At 41.9% G+C, this 16,125-nt stretch overlaps 1 protein-coding gene across 2 annotated transcripts in view; it reads right to left on the reverse strand.

Annotated features, from left to right (window-relative positions):
- Rarb (retinoic acid receptor beta) overlaps window positions 1–16,125 on the reverse strand; it is a 649,902-nt gene that overhangs the window by 565,660 nt on the left and 68,117 nt on the right. The window lies entirely within an intron of this gene.

A 16,125-nucleotide genomic window follows, 5' to 3' on the forward strand; every position in this document is an offset into this window, starting at 1 on the left:
GGTCTGAAAAGGACCAGTCGGCTCAAAAGCAAGATTGTGGCAGGGGCAGCCACCAAGGAAACACTCAGCAGACCCACACTTTGGAAACCGCCTTCCCAGAAGTGGGGGTTGGATAGCAGTGTTCAGAAACTCTATTCAGGGAGGGGGGAATGGAGATGGGCTTAAATAATAATATAAGAAACATAAAATGTTTCTCTTCAGAGATTCACTTTTCAAACATGATTTTCATGAAACCCTTCAATGGAATTTCAGCGTGAAATGCTGTCATTATCTGCCTGTCCCCCCAAATCCAAAGTCAATAATTCTTGTTTAGGAGATTATAAAGATGCACGTCTCTGAAGGCACATTTGGTGAGATTTGCATATTTCCCATTGTTATCTTAAAAAAAGAGAATCACACAGAATAATACTTTTCTTTTCCTTTCTAGAGAATTATTTTCCTCTATTCTTAACACTACAACAACACATTAAAATGCCCCAAATTCAAATGCCATTTTATTTAAATTCCCTGCACCAATATTTCTTCTGCCTTCTACCATCAGTGTGCTAGTTCCCATGTGTAATAGCATCCTATTGGTAAGCTTCTTCTCTTCCGCCATCATTAATTACCTTTTCTGAGCAAGAAAATAAAAATAAAGGCAAAATTACCACTGCTACAATGGTGGGACAATGGTGGTTTTCTCAAAGTAGTGACTGGGTTTAAGCCCAGTGACTGCTTGTGCTCAACTAGTAAATAACATTTCACAACAACCCAGAAGAGCCTCTCTCCTCACCAACAGTCCTTTGAAAAAAGTGTGGGACATGCTGCAGTTTGTCCTCATCTTAAAAATAAAGAAATAGTAAATTAAATAAATTGAAACTCTAGCCGACAATAAATATATACAAGGCCTTGGAGTTATTAAAATTAGAACAGAAACATTAGCCATGTAACATTTGGGTTTGTGTGTACATAAAAATATATGAGTGTGTGTATACTTAAACTATACTAGAAACCATATTTAATGAGTTCTTTGTAATTGTTGAGTGTCAGTGGTAACAGGTAAAGAGACACAGTTCCATGCTGCCACCCCTTGGCTGTCTAGAAAGTTCCCCTCCCCCTCAGGGACCTCAATTCCTGCAAAGCTGGATCCTCTGTGTTATCACGGAAAAGAAACACAGGACACGCCCTACTAAAGCAGAGTTGGAGCATACTAAAAGACACCTGTAACACAGATTTTTAAGCACCAGAATGAATAGAGTGGTACCCAAGGAGAAATGAGACACACACAGTTGTGGGCACAGATTTCCAACAAGAAAGCCATACCTCCCCAAATCAACAATGGCTATGTTGTATGACCTGCATGGGTTTTAAAGGATCGTTAAAGAAGACAATGATGGGGCCGGAGCAACAGCTTAGCTGTTGAAAGCACTTGCTGCTCTTGCACAGGGCCAGGGTTCAGTTCCCAGCACTCACATGGCAGCTCACAACCATCTTTAACCCCAGTTCCTGGGGCTCTGTGACCCTCTTGTGGTTCTTAGGGGTACTTACAGGCAGGCAAAACATTCATAGACATAAAATAGGCATAATAAATCCATCTTTAAAGGAAAAAATAATGTCAATGGCATCACAGTGGTTTCTAGAGTGTGCCATGATGAGCATTTTTGAGATGCTAAAGTTCCAGATGTCAGGGACTTATGATGCTCAGACATTTCACTGTCATGGAAAAAGTTAATAAGCTTGGGTGAGAGATGGCTCAGAGGTTAAGAGCCCTGGCTGCTCTTCCAAATGACCTGGGCTAGATTCATAGGACATGTACAACAGTTCTCAACCATCTGAATCTCCAGGAGATACAGCGCCCTTCTCTGGCTTTTTCAGTGTGTAGACATACAACTCCTCCTCAGGGATAAAACAATAACTTTTAAAGATTTTACTTAACAGTCTTGTTTTGGAGACTCCCAGAAAATAGTCAGGAGAAGTGAGAGGTCTTGACAGGTAATATACACGTCAGGCTTAGAGCCTGGTTTGTTATTATAATATTTTAAGAGGATATTGTCTCTGTGTCAGTAATTTTCACAGCAAATGTGATGGTGCTGGGATTCTTGGTCCTTGGCTAGCAAGAAACTCTAGAATGGGGGGTTCCTCTTTCTTTCCCTGCTTTGCCATCTTGCCTCATTGAATATGAACTTGATATCAATCAAAACTACAATAAGATAATGAGATGAAGAGAAAGACAGGAAATTGTAGGGGCAAAAAAAAAAAGAGAGAGAGAAAGACCCTTAGCCCAGATGCTAGTTAAAATGTCTTGTTAATAACTCCAATCCAAAGAGCAATGTTGGTTAGGCTTTCCTTTCTTCCCAGCTATGAACTTACAATGCTCTAGGGCTCTCATCAAAAAGGCCATTATAGCAAAGGCAGTGTCCTAAGCCCTTTGTGAAAACTTGGTTGCTACTAGTTTTACCTTATCTGATGATAATTCCATCCAAGGCACCCACAGTCACTGTATCACCGGAGAAAGACAAGGAAGACAATGTTTAACAATTTGATGGGCAGAACTGGAAAGCCACCAAAATGGTTTCCAAGACTAATGCTAGCTACACAATTGCTACTCTCCCATAGGAGCCCACACCCACGTCTTTCTAAGCACATATCTGCCCCCTAACTCTTATACTTAAAACTTATATTAAGTTACTTTTCATATATTTCCCAACTTTGTTTCCAACCCCTCACCATAGGTGAAGGGGAGCCCCTAGTGGCATGGGCACAAGAAAACTGGTTCTTCCTTCACTTGATGGGGGCAGTCTTAGTGGAAGCTAGGAGTGAACAACTCAGCTCCCACCCAGGATCACATCCAGGGTTCATCCCAATATCAACCCCATCTATGACCGGCTGGAGCATGTGAAGGGTTTACTCCTGTAGAACCAGAGCTGCCAGATCCCCATGACTCACAGCAACAGCAGACTACCCAAAAGGGGTTTCAATGAGGGTCCAGTATTGATGGTGTCCAAAAGCCAGAGGCCTTGAACCTGAGTGATCACTCATTATAGTGAACGATTGCCAAGTAAAGCTGTTTGAACCAAAGGGTATACTGTGTAACACAATGCTTCAAAGAAAAACAAAGAAGGGATGGAAAGCTGGATGAGAAAGACAGAGGAGTGAAGGATTGTTTAATAATATTTTTATATTTTCTTTTGGGGGATTCTGCAAGGATGAAGAACAGATATGGAGGGTCTGGGAAATGAGTGGGATTGGGGAGTATAATGTAAAATTCCCAAAGAATCATTAAATATTATGTTGGGGGGGAAAAGAAATTAGTGATTGAGACACGCTTGGAATGGTGCGTGACACACAGTAGGTATTATAAGCATGATCACTAGAAGCCACTACTCCTGAACGAACACACGCACTAAAGCTGGAGCACAGATTGCAGCAGACACAGAACCACCCATTATGACAGAATTTACAGCAGCATTCACAGCTTGTCGAGTGGCTTTCTCTGATTTTCCATAATGACTGTCAATTAAAATAACTTGGATTTGGGGAATAGTGTGGAGTTTTTATAATGCCAGGAACAACCATATATTTCAATTCTGCCGCACTCAAAGACACCGACATTGACAGCGGGGAGTACGACGCCCTGACATGGCCCACCCCTCATTCTTTCTCTTTCACTCAAAATCATAAAGGGAAAAGAGGCAGCATAGCTCTCCAAGGAGAGCTCTCTGTGCTCCATCCGAACTCAGACAGCTGCCTGTTAATTCTGCTTTGTATGTTCCCTTGTTCTGTTTTAATAAACCTTTCTGTTTCCAGTGTACAAAAACGTCCTTTGGCGGTGTGACCGATACAAATCTTCACTCCTAATCTTCCATTCAAATTAAAATATTCCATATCAAATTATAGAATGCTGTCACTAGCCCTTGGAAGTAATATCTAGACTTATACTTTGTTAACCTATCACACTGTGCATGAACACATCAATTAGCAATCAGAAGTGCTGGGAAAGACAACACAGGGATGAAGAGATGGCTCTTTGATGGTCTTCCAAAGGACCTCCATCCAAACTTTTGTTGGGTAGCTTTCGCGCACCTTTCTCTCCAGCTGCAGGGGATGCTCTACCCTCTTCTAGCCTATATAGGCACCTGTGCACGTAACATACATGCACATGAGTAACAGGTCTCTAAAAAAAACTCAAGAACAGAATGTTGGCAGGGGTAGCATCAGTATACACATTCTTTTTAAGTACCAAGGCACCCACCCAAAGCAGTATGGGAAGCCCATGGAAACCCTGCCAGGCATTCAGTATACAGAGGCCACAGGACAGTGGGGCTGTTGGCAGTCTAAAGGGAAGGGAACATGCCTCCCACTAAGCACCAGAGAGAAGATTTTAGAGATGGAAGAAACAGAGAAGGGAGTAAGAGTTTAGCTATTTTTGTTTTTACCTCTCCACCTTCGGAATCCAGAACAGTGTTTATAATTACATAAGATGTTTCAAGTGATATTTTTAGAATGGGTGGACACTACCAGAGTGCTTTACTAAAGATGTTACTTTCCACTTGCAGAATAGAACCAGGCTTCTTTGCTCTTTCATTAATGATAGTTCTAAACCATTATATTATAAATTATAGTTCAGGACATTTCCCCGCAGATGCATTTGCGCTTTTCTGCTTACTCCTATCGCAGGGCGAGGTCAGCCTGTAATTTATCCTCAAGGACAGCTAATGCAGCCAGCACACAGAGGTTCTGCGGCACCTTCCAAATTCCAAATCTTGTACTAAAATATTAAGAAGGCTGGTACCGATCCCTGATCCTCCAAAGATCCCACAAGATCACTGGCTGCTCTTCCAGAAAGCACAGATTCAATCCACAGCCCCCACATGGCAGCTTACAACTGTCTGTAACTGCAGTTTGAGGAGATCTGACACCCTCACACAGACATAGATGCAGGCAAAATACCCAATGCCCATAAAATTAAAAATGTAGATTTTTTTAAAAAAATTATAGTTGTTCTATTTCCTCTTGAAAAGTTTAAAAATGCTTTCTAAGTGTAATTTACTTACATCAAATCTCTTTTATTTCCCTCCCAAATTGTGATGCTGTCAAGGTGACCCAAAGGAAACAGTTCATGGTTTGTTCTTTGTGTTAATGTCATGCATTTTCTAAAATTCCTCTAAGTAAAACAGGCATGTCCGTGTATATGAGAGAGCATGGCTCTAACACTTGCAAGGATCAATCTCCGGAGAGGAGTACAATTCCTTCTTTTTCATTGTTCAGGGTTCGCTGTGCCTGAATGTGTAGCTGGTTTGCCCAAGCAATCCAACTCCGAGGGATTACTGATGAAAAGTCACACTGATTTGGGAAACATTTTATTTGCAATGCTCTAAGAAAAAGACTGTGTAAACTGGAGGAAAATATTCTGCTGTCAGACAGTGTCTTAGCCATAAGAGTCTGTCTCTAAAGGGACTTTGCGGAGCCATCCAACTGTCCCCAAGACCTAGATAAGCAGACGCAGTGAGTGTCACTTGCTGAGAAAGACTCTCAGACCTAAAACACCACAACTACTAAATGGGACTGTGCAGAGATTGAATCTAGGCAAATATCACTAGTCAGGGTGATTGGGAGAGTAGCCCAGGCTGTTGAGAATATCTCTTTGTAAAGCCATGTCTTGAATGCCAGCATTCCCCACCAGTTCTGCATTGCCAAGTTGCACAGGAGTCTCAGAAAGACAGGCTGGCAGGGCCCAGGTCCCCACCCTGGCCTTCAGACTTACATGGAAAACAAGTATGTCCTTTTGCATGCATGTAGAAGTACAGGCTGAGGTGTGCTGAGAGGTCATGCTGGTGTCTCTGCACTGTCTTCCTTTAACACAGAGCGCAGTTGATCAGGACTTCAGAGATATTAGTACTCACACACCTCAAATAAGTCGGGTATGGATTACCTGTGGCTCTCCACACCCTAGTCCCTAATGCTTAGGGGTTAGTTTTCCTTCTTTTGTAAAGATGGTAATTAATTTTGAGCCTATGAAATTTTTAACAATTTGATCTGATCAACAACTTTTTCCTGTCCTAGGAACTAACGTGTGACAAGTCACTAGGCAATGAGCAAACTTACAATTGGCTTCCATTCTGAAAATGGCAGTCATATTTAAAATAAATGATATGTAATTTCCTTTAAAATTTTATTTTACGTGTCTTAATTAAAATATTTTTTCACAGAAAAATAATTATAAATATAAGAAAAAAAGAAGCCATTAATTAGTTGACTTGAAAGACTTTCCAGGCTGAAGAAGACTCCCGTGAGGTACAAAGCATCTCACGGATTAGAGGCCACCAGCTGAGTGTCGCCCCGCCATCTTCTCATTTAAGGCATAATTACTTCACAATCAGGTAACAGTTCGCTATCCATGTTGACTCTACTTTAGATATTTGCTCTTTCCAATTCAGCCTGCTGAGAGTTTAAAAGACATTAATTACCCAACTGCTTCGATGCTTGAAACTGTGTATGGGAAATGTTGATGTCTGATGGCTTCCAGTGGCCGGAAGCCACCTAACCCTCAGCATCTCATCAGGAGGCAAGTTCTGCTTACATCTTACGGTCTCCTCTCAAAAAAATGTTACTGTTCCTTTACTGTGTTCTGCTCAGAAATACTTAAGACTCCTTGGTTTTCTTTTATCCGGATGAGCTCAGCATAAGGTAATCACTTTGTACAAGGAGAGTGGGACATCACCTTCATGACAGGACAAGGTGATGTAAGTGTTTGTCCCTTCTATTCCAAAGCGAATGATGATGTCTTAGTTTCTGTCATATGGTTTTTCTGTAGGTAGCAATCACTCCTAGTACTGCTAACTCAATTGAGCACATGCCACTATGAGTAGATGGAGTGATATACTATAATATGCAGTATTATATATATTATATATTTGTGTATATATATATATATATATATATATATATATATATATATATATATATATATATATGTGCCATGGAACACATGTAGAGGTCAGATGACAACCTGCAGGAGTTTACTTCTTCTACCATGTGGATGTCAGGGATGGGACTCAGGCCATCAGGTTTAGTAGCAGGTGCCTTTACTTGCTGAGCCAAATAGCCAGACCATAATGATTAATATCCTCAGGACAAAAGTTAACTGATGAGCTGTATCCCTCATCCCACAGAACAGGTTGTGTAATGGTTTGGGGTGGTTTGGGGTTTGACTCTGTTTCTGTTACACATGTTACATCCTGCTTCTGAGTTCTGGCCATCCGTGTTGAATTCCTATCAGAAGTACTGCACAGATTTGGATGCTTATAAGCTGATAAATAAGCCAGTGTCATGTAGTGTTTGGGGCTCTAGTTTTTCCATAGGTCAGGGCATGTGTGCCTCTTCCGTTGGAAAGCCAGGGGAAAGCCCTATAAAATGGCCTTGTTACATGCAACTATTATTTTGAAAAGTCATACTTTCAAGCATAATGAAGAACAAAGATTGGGACTCAGAAGACAGGACACAAAATAAGCCAAGTTATTCTCGTATAACAAATTTTGTGATATTGAATATACTTGTGGGATTTCTAGGTTTAATTAGAATTCATTATTCTAGTTAATGTAGATATCACATGAAGTATTTGACTTACTGCCTTAAGACAAAATGATTCTACCAAAAATAAGTAATTTGATAGCCAAGAATGGCCACAACTGTCAATTCAACACTAGGAGACTGATGCAGGAGAATTGCAAGTTACAGGCTAGTACGGGCTACTTAGAAAAATCTTGTCTTTAATGAATCATGAATAGATAAGTAGATAAGCAACCAATAAAATTTTGAGCAAGAGAGAGGCCAGGGCTAGAACATTCTTGGTCAAACTACCTCCCTAAGTTTGTAACTGGAGGCAACATGACAGGCCTTCATTTGTCTCTCTAGGTAGTCCTGGGTACCAGTTCATCAACAGAAACACTCTGCAATGGTCCTATTCTGAAGGTTTGATGAATAGTGGTGAGAAAATCAAGCTAATCAAAAGAAGCAGCAAGCCAAACATTCAACATAATACAACACAAAATACCCGTATGCCAATCTCCACTTAGCTGCTCTTTTGTGATTTTGTTAGTCTTATTTATTTTCTACTTTTTTAAACAATCTTTTCTTATTTTACATATCAATCCCAGTTCTCCCTCTTTCCCCTCCTCCTGCTCCCTTCCACCTTCTCCCGACCTCACCCCCTATCCCCTCCTCAGAGAGGGTAAGGCCTCCCATGGGGAGTCAACAAAGCCTGTCACATCATGTTGAGGCAGGACCAAGCCCCTCAGCCCTGTATCTAGGCTAAGCAAGGTCTCTCTCCAGAGGGATCCACTTAGTTTCTTAATCCAAAAACAATCATCTGGAGAAGCCAGTAGTGTTAAGAGGGTCACATTCAACTTTACATTGGCTGTTCACTGCAGTGACAAGAGCCCAGCTGCCTGCGTGGCATCACTAGCTTCAAACCAACCTAGCACACAGCAGGCAGCAGCTTTGTTTTTAAAGTGTACACACATCTGTCCAGTAGTCCCTGAATCCTAACAGGGACAGCAAACTCTCCGTGCTGTCTATAAAACCAGACTTCAATTTCTCTCTTTTCTTGGCATTTTTATTTTCTCTTTCAGACACAGACACATCAAAGACACCATTAATTCAATGTTTTTAGACTAGCAGCTGCTCTACCACAATTTATCAATCCCTAATGTCTGGCCAGCATCTCAAAGGTACTTCAGCCTCCTCACAAAGGATGACCCTCTGCTCAGCTCTCATAAGTGTGTGTGTGTGTGTGTGTGTGTGTGTGTGTGTGCACGCACGTGTTTATATAGATAGATTAATAACCTCTCTCAAGTTGGATCTGTATTTGAGGGCATAGGATTGGATGCTTGCATGGAAAGTACCACAGAATGTACCAGTTGTAGAGAATAGTCTAACTTCTGGGAAGGGAGTCAGGTGACCTTTTCTTGTTCAGCATCTTACTCCCAAAGTAAGCTTCAACAACATCTTTCTCGGTGTTGCTGCTCTCCCAGTGCACTCCTAATGACTACCCAAATACCCTGAAATTATGTCTCATCATATTTGTTCAAATGAGAGTCAATCTTCTTATGTAATCCTCCTTAAGAGTCAAAGAAAATAAAGGAAAGGAGACTTAAAAATGCCAAAGACTTTGATTTCTGTAAATGTCAAAACTTTTAAGTTGTCCTACTATAACTAACTTTGCAAAGATGCATTCTCCTATTGACTAGTTTTTGCTCTGAGTCCCCAATCTGTATGTTGAACAGCTAGGCAATTTTATTGACCCTCAGTTTTCTTTTAATTATTTCATTTCCTTATGGTGGCCATAGAATTATGCTCATGTATGGAATACTATGAAGTCTATATATTATACAATTATCTAATCACAGTAATTGCATACCATCACCACAAACATCTAGCATTTCTTTGTGGTAAGAACATTCAACATCTCTCTTTTGGCTGCTTCAAGATATCCTATTTATAATTGTCGGCTGCAGGATATGAGAAGTTATTCTCCCTGACAGTCATTTGATCCTGGTTGACCAACTTCTCTCATTCCTCCCGCTTTCCCATGATCATAAGCTCTGACAATCACTAGTCTCCCCTCGTCTCTTATGACACCAACACGTATATATTCTTCATGCAATAGAAATCACCCAATATCTGCGTATTGTGCATGTCTGTGTCTGCCTTAGTTCACTTAACACATTGTCTTCTACGTCCTATCCATCACATGGCCACAAAGGAGGCCTTGGTTTTCATTATGCACAATGATGCTGTTTGGTTGTTCTCTCCCAAGATCCATGCTGCTGCAATACCAAAAAGTCAACAGCTGCAAAACCTGCCTTCCTTGCTTCCTCCCACTTGCCATCCACTCTTAGTACTTTTAAGAGAGAGCAAACATTCCGAGTCTATAAATAAGAATTCAAGTATTTTCTTGTACCAACAGTCTTTGTGCTTCATCTGCTTTTAAGGTCTATGTTTGCTCAGTTCCACTTATTTTCTCAAGCCTTCCAGATAATTCCACATGATCTATCCAGCTGTCTGCAGGATTAAACAGTCCTCTCAATGGCAATTCGTACACTTTGCCCCGAGCACGGGCCCCTTCAGGCTAGTGCTAAATCTGCTGGGGTTTATTCTTGGTACCTTCGCCTTGTATCTCAAGAAGCAAATTGTCAGAGCTGAAACTTTGCCCCTGCATGTTGCAGATTCAAAATAGAAAAGGGGGAAAAAAAGAAAGAAAAAGAAAAAGCAGTGCCTATATAAGGTTTTAAAATAACGGTTCTATAATTATTGGTAGATCTCAATGGATTTAGCATATCACTAATTATACTGCATTACTGTCAAATGAATTCTTTTAGCATGATTAATGTTATTATGCCAAATCCCAAATTAATTCACAATGAGTATCTTAAAGTCTCAGCAATGCTTTAAAAGGGAGGGGGAACAAAGATGACAAATTAAGCTGGGCCATTATAGTGAAATAGAGAGAGGGCTGCTCTCTAAGCACTTCAGATATATTGCTGGAATTAACCTATATATTTATGAAGCACCCTTCTGATCTCAGTTGAGTTTTGTGGTAGATTTCCCAGCTGGGAAAATAACGTGCGAAATGAATAGCTCACACACCCTCCTGACCTTTTACCCTTGTCTGCTCATCTCCATTGTTTGTGTGTCTTTTGTTAGACCCCTCAGCAAGTCATCTCCGTGGAAGCAAAGCGGGATGTAAATAAGGAATCCAAGAACAAAGGGAAAATACTATCTCTTTGTCAGTTCATTTTTTAGCTGTATAATCACTGAATTATTTTTCTGATACATTCCGCCTTCTCCAGATTTCCCAGGGTTTGATCATGCCTGGCCAGGTTGACAATGAGAACCTTGAGCCCTGCTCCCTGCCTTCCAGAGGAAGACTCGGGGAAGGGAAAGCATTCAGTCACAACTTGCCCAAAACTAAGTTGTTGGATTCCAGTCTTTGTTCTTAATCTTTGGCACCAGAAGCGTTTTCACAAGATACTCTCCTCCCCCAGGGGGACACCGACCACTGGCACTGACTTTACACTGAGGAAGTGACACCTGGCTGAAACAGGCTTCCATTAGCTCACAGAATTAGACTGTAGAATCGGGAGACCTGGCTACATCTCTTTACCATAGTGACACATGGTAGCAGATAGGATTTGTCTATAGAAATCTGAGAAACAAGCTTTGGGGAATAGGTAGTCTATACCCAATCTGAAATCCCAAAGCAGCACATACACAAATCAGTTAATCCCACAACCAGGGCAGTTGTTGGGGTGGAATTAGAGCCCATACCTCCGGGAGAGAGCACAACCTGGACATAGTGTCACAGACCACTCCTTAATCCTGACAGAAGGGAATCAGGCTCTTGGAAGGTGTTGTCCCTTAAAATTGCTGTACCGTCTAAGGCTGCTTGCATTGGTCACTAGTTACAGAGGTCTCACGCTAAGCACTGACCTGTTTTTATTTCTTGACATGGATGAATCTAGAAACTTTTAAGTCAATCTCCATTTAAGGAAATGGCGAGGATGGGAAGCACGGTGCTATGAGGCAGGGGAAGCCCCTCCTTCATTTGCTAATTGTACTCTTCTCAGCACAGAAGATCAGCAGGCTGAGTATGAACTTATGAGTATGGCAAGATATCACCTATGAGGAGGGAGCCAGTCATGTTTTGGTCACAAATTGACTGAACTACTTAGAATTTTGAAAATTCAGAATTATCTTCCATGTCTCAAGTGGAAGGTTGTGTACCTAGACTTACCATGCCATTTGAAAACACACAGTGACAAGCAGGCCTTGACTGTTTTCCCCGCTGGAGTTGAGGAAACATCGAGGTGAGCCTTGATTTACACACATGGCTGTCACAGAGTGAAGCAGGGGACCGTAGGACAAGGTGTGGCGCCAGTGAAGGCGTAGCAGACCCAATTATGAGTTAAGGGGACTTTATTTTGTCACCTAAACCATAATAGCTGAACAGAATGGTATCACTCAGCCTACCCTATAAGCTGAAACTGTGACCCTTGGAAGATGATTAATAAAACTAAGAAGACCTGGCAGAGGGGCCAGAAGCAGCCGAGCTGTGGGCAGTAGACTGAGTCGAGGAGGAGTTTGTGCCCCCCCGGGGTGGAAGTGCGGGATGGAACAGGCCTTAACACAACCGGAAGTCTAAATCAGCATCGCCCAGTGAGCAGAAGGCCACATTCCAGTCCAGAGGAGTGACTAGGAAGCACTGTGACCCTAAATTCCATCTGGAATAGAAAGTAGATATTATACGCAGTCATTTTAACCTGGTTTTAAACCTTATGAAGTTATGAAGCGACAGCTAGGATGTTTAAATGGAAATAATACAGTGAGTAGGGCAAAGTTGGCCATTTTTGATATAGAATGTGAACGTATTGCTTCAAAGTTTTCCAATTTGAAGTCCCTTGATTATCCTGTTTTGAGTTGGCAGTAATGCAATCTTTCTATTGAAACTAGTTGCCCTACCAATGAATAGGATTGTTAATGATTAAGAAAACATCGGTTCTAATTGGATGTAGCAGTTGTTTTTGTTGGTGAGGACTCAACACACTCCTCACATGCATAAACTGAGCCGAGCTCCTAAATGCCACTCTGAACAAAACCAGCAGGACTCCAATGCGAACACTTGGAAACAGCCAGTTCTCCCTGTCAGCCTCACTAAAAAGTAAAACCTCTGCTTTTCATTGCCTGAGAAACTCGAAATCAGCCTACAGAGTGTGTAACAGGGATGCCTACAATCTCTGTAAATGAAAAGTTGAGTATTACCCAAATACCCCTCCCAGTACCTAGCCCCAATTTAACAACCCCCTGCCGTTTTCCTAGCTGGGGACTACCTTTATATCCACAGCAACTCAGAAAGACATCCTGGGAAGCAGAAGAAAGCAAAGCAGGGTCAGTCTCACAGTTCATGACAAGAGAGAGCATGCAATACAACCTATACTTCCTACTTCGTAGGTGAAGGCCGCAAACCCTCACTTAGCCACCATGTCACAACTGTACAGAAACCTGCTATCAGAGGTCAATAGCACTGCAGGAAGCTAGAAATGAGCAGGCAACAGGGGGCTGCTGGAGTCCTCTTTTCCAAAGGTCTGAGGAGAACAAACAAGTGGCCCATAGCAAAGAGGGAAATAGAAAGAAGTAGGAAATTGAGGCGTGACAATGACATACGGTTATCTGTCTTTTCAGAAATGTCATCTATAGAGCTGGACAGCAACCATCAGAGAACACCCGTGCTTTCAAGGTTATGAACTTTGAGCTGAAAACCAAGAGTAAAATTCTGTTCAGGCTTTCTCCACCGTCATCACCATAGTCATTAAGTTTATTAAGCCCTCGGTTTGTGGAATGCTGGGCTAAATGCTATTTCTCTCATGCAGGTTCCTAGCATTTCTCAGTGCTCACAGGCTATTGTTGCTACTTCACAAGACAGGAATGTAAGTCACAGAGAGTTTCAGTAACTTTTAAAAGTCGCAGGGTGAGGATGAACGAGATGAGGGACTGACTTTCATTGTCCAGTGAGGAAATCATTCCGGGTAGCTTTGGACTGGACCTGTATTCATGTTCTATTCATATGACAAGTGGCTTTATACACCCTTTCAGTGCTAATATCTTGTGATACCAGCTTTCAGTGACAATTCAGTGGTTGTCACCAAATTTATAGAATTGTACAAATATCACAACAATCTATTTCTCAGACGTTTCAATCTCCCACAATAGCCCCTTTTTGCTCATTTTTAGGTTCCTGTTTGCTCATAGGAAACCTGTTATCTATTTTCTCTCTGTTATCTATTTACTCTTTATATATCACAGAGATCATGACCATTTTTTGTCTCTATAGATTTACCCTTTATATACCGTAGAGATAGTGGGCTCCAGGACACAGTCTCTGGGTATCTGTCCTCATCCATCTGCAGAGGGTCAGATAATAATCCATTTCCCAGATGGCCCGCATTCTCATTCAGCACTCCATAGCTAGATTGCTTCTCTTTGTTCTTTGCTACCACTATTATTCTGAGCATTCACCTTCAAGTCTTTCAGCAAATCTGTGTCCTTATTTCTCATCCCATAAACATAAATTTGATAGGTCCCAAGGTCATGTTAGACTTAAAATTCCCCCAAGAAATGAGAAACACAAAATACTTCTAACAGTTTACACCCCTGCGGCTCTGTCTGAGGATCCGTGTGCTCACCAGCACTTGAGTTTTGTTTCAAGACAGTCTTACTAGAGATGCAGTCTAGGCTGACCTCAAAATTGAAATCCACCCGCCGCAGTGTCCAAAGTGTTGGCATTGCCTACAGGCTAGAACAGCCATGCCCTGCTTGCCTCCTTGCTTAGAGCTGTTTTAGTAGGTGAATGGCAGAGGGTGCTTCGCTCTGGAGATACGTGCATTGAGCATGTGTTTACAATCTTCACTGCAGTGATGTTTAAATTACTGTCACTTAGTACTGAGTTTTAAGTTGCTTGATGCTGGGTCCTGTGTCAAATCTGGGGTTTGAAAATATTTTCTCCTACCCAAGCTGGTTCTTTTGTTTCATATTTTAAATTCTACTGTTTTGGCTTATCCGAATTTTCTTTTTTGGAATCATGGCTTTCGGTGTCATAGCCAAGGCCTCTGTTTAGGTCAAGGCCATGAGCATTGTTCCTCCCTGCTCATCCTATAATGTTTATAATTGCAGCTCTTGACTTGGGCTCCATTTTGAATTTGCATAGCATAGGGACCTAATTTGTTTAAGGTGTTCAAGTTTACAAAGTATTCCATGGCCTCTAATAACTTAATGTTGAACATTTTCCAAATACACACAGGTTGAGGAAGTACACAGTAATCCCACACTGCACTTCTCAAGCCTTGCTGTGCTCTCCTGATCACAGGCCCGTCCATATATCCAGTTATCAGCCAGCTCATCCTCTTTCCTGATGTATTTCAAAATCAACTGGTATGCTTAGTATTAGATCTCACTATGGGGTCTTATTACCTTCATCGTTTCCCCTTTGGGCTGCAATTTACATAAAGAGTATAAACCTTAGGGTTTCTTGTAGTGAGCTGCGTGGTGTCACACCTGATGGAGATGTATAATCAACTCCTGAGATGGCTAAGGCCTGACCTATGCTATGATCACGCAATGATCATCAGCTGCCTGCATATGCGTGAACCTATGGGCAGTGCCCACCTGGTAATCCGGGATTGCATGCCTACTTAAGGTCTGGGAGAGGTTTGCCCTGGGAGAGAGAAGAAAAAGGAGTGAGGGGGAGAGAGAGAGAAAGTGAATAAAGTCCTGGAATAAACTGCAGTGAGAAGAGCTCTGATGGTCGCGTCATCCTTGCGGGTTGAGGGTGGCCGCAACAGTTCCTACTTGATAAGTTTGAAACAATTCCTCACTCTATGTCATCATAAGTCTTATTAGTGCCTAAAACATCATCACTCCCAAATCTTACGTTCCTGTCTGGTCAAGACTCCAGCAGCCGCTGTTGTGGTTTTCCCTATGAATCCATTCTTCCCTTCAACTTCATAAACACGCTATGAGCAGGCTGTGCTGAATGTTACACATCTCGGACTGAGCAACGCATTTCTGAGAGTGGTGGTTTTCCTAATGCCGGGTCTCCCCATGCGTGTGTTCTAGAACTTAAGCATGTATTCTGCTGACAGACACCCCACTTGGTTTTTATGGTGAGAAGGTTCTCCTACATGCCTGGAATTGTCTTTTGAGTAGAAAACACGCAGAAAAGAGAGTGGGTCGTAAAATGAATGTCTACACAACTTCCTGAACTGGTACTAGATGTCCCTTTTTTTAAGCGTTCCTATCCAATTGTTCCACATGATAGTGTTGCCCCCTGGGTCATGCTCCATGAGTGCTGTGTTGACACTAGACCTCCAGACAGCACGGCAAGACCATCACCAGAGGAAATAACTCTAGATGGCCTGGGGGTGGTGGATAATGACCAGCTCAGGACTCCATTATGAAAGCAGGAAAGACCAGGAGTTCTCTTCAGGTACTCCTAGGAAAACTAAGACCCCCAGGAAAAGCCCAGGGAGACTACACCACAAGCCAGACACAGACACAAGATTAGGTGAGATGGGACCTTGGAAAGACCACTGT

Source organism: Microtus pennsylvanicus, chromosome 10 (genome assembly GCF_037038515.1).
Source record: "Microtus pennsylvanicus isolate mMicPen1 chromosome 10, mMicPen1.hap1, whole genome shotgun sequence".
NCBI lineage: Eukaryota > Metazoa > Chordata > Mammalia > Rodentia > Cricetidae > Microtus > Microtus pennsylvanicus.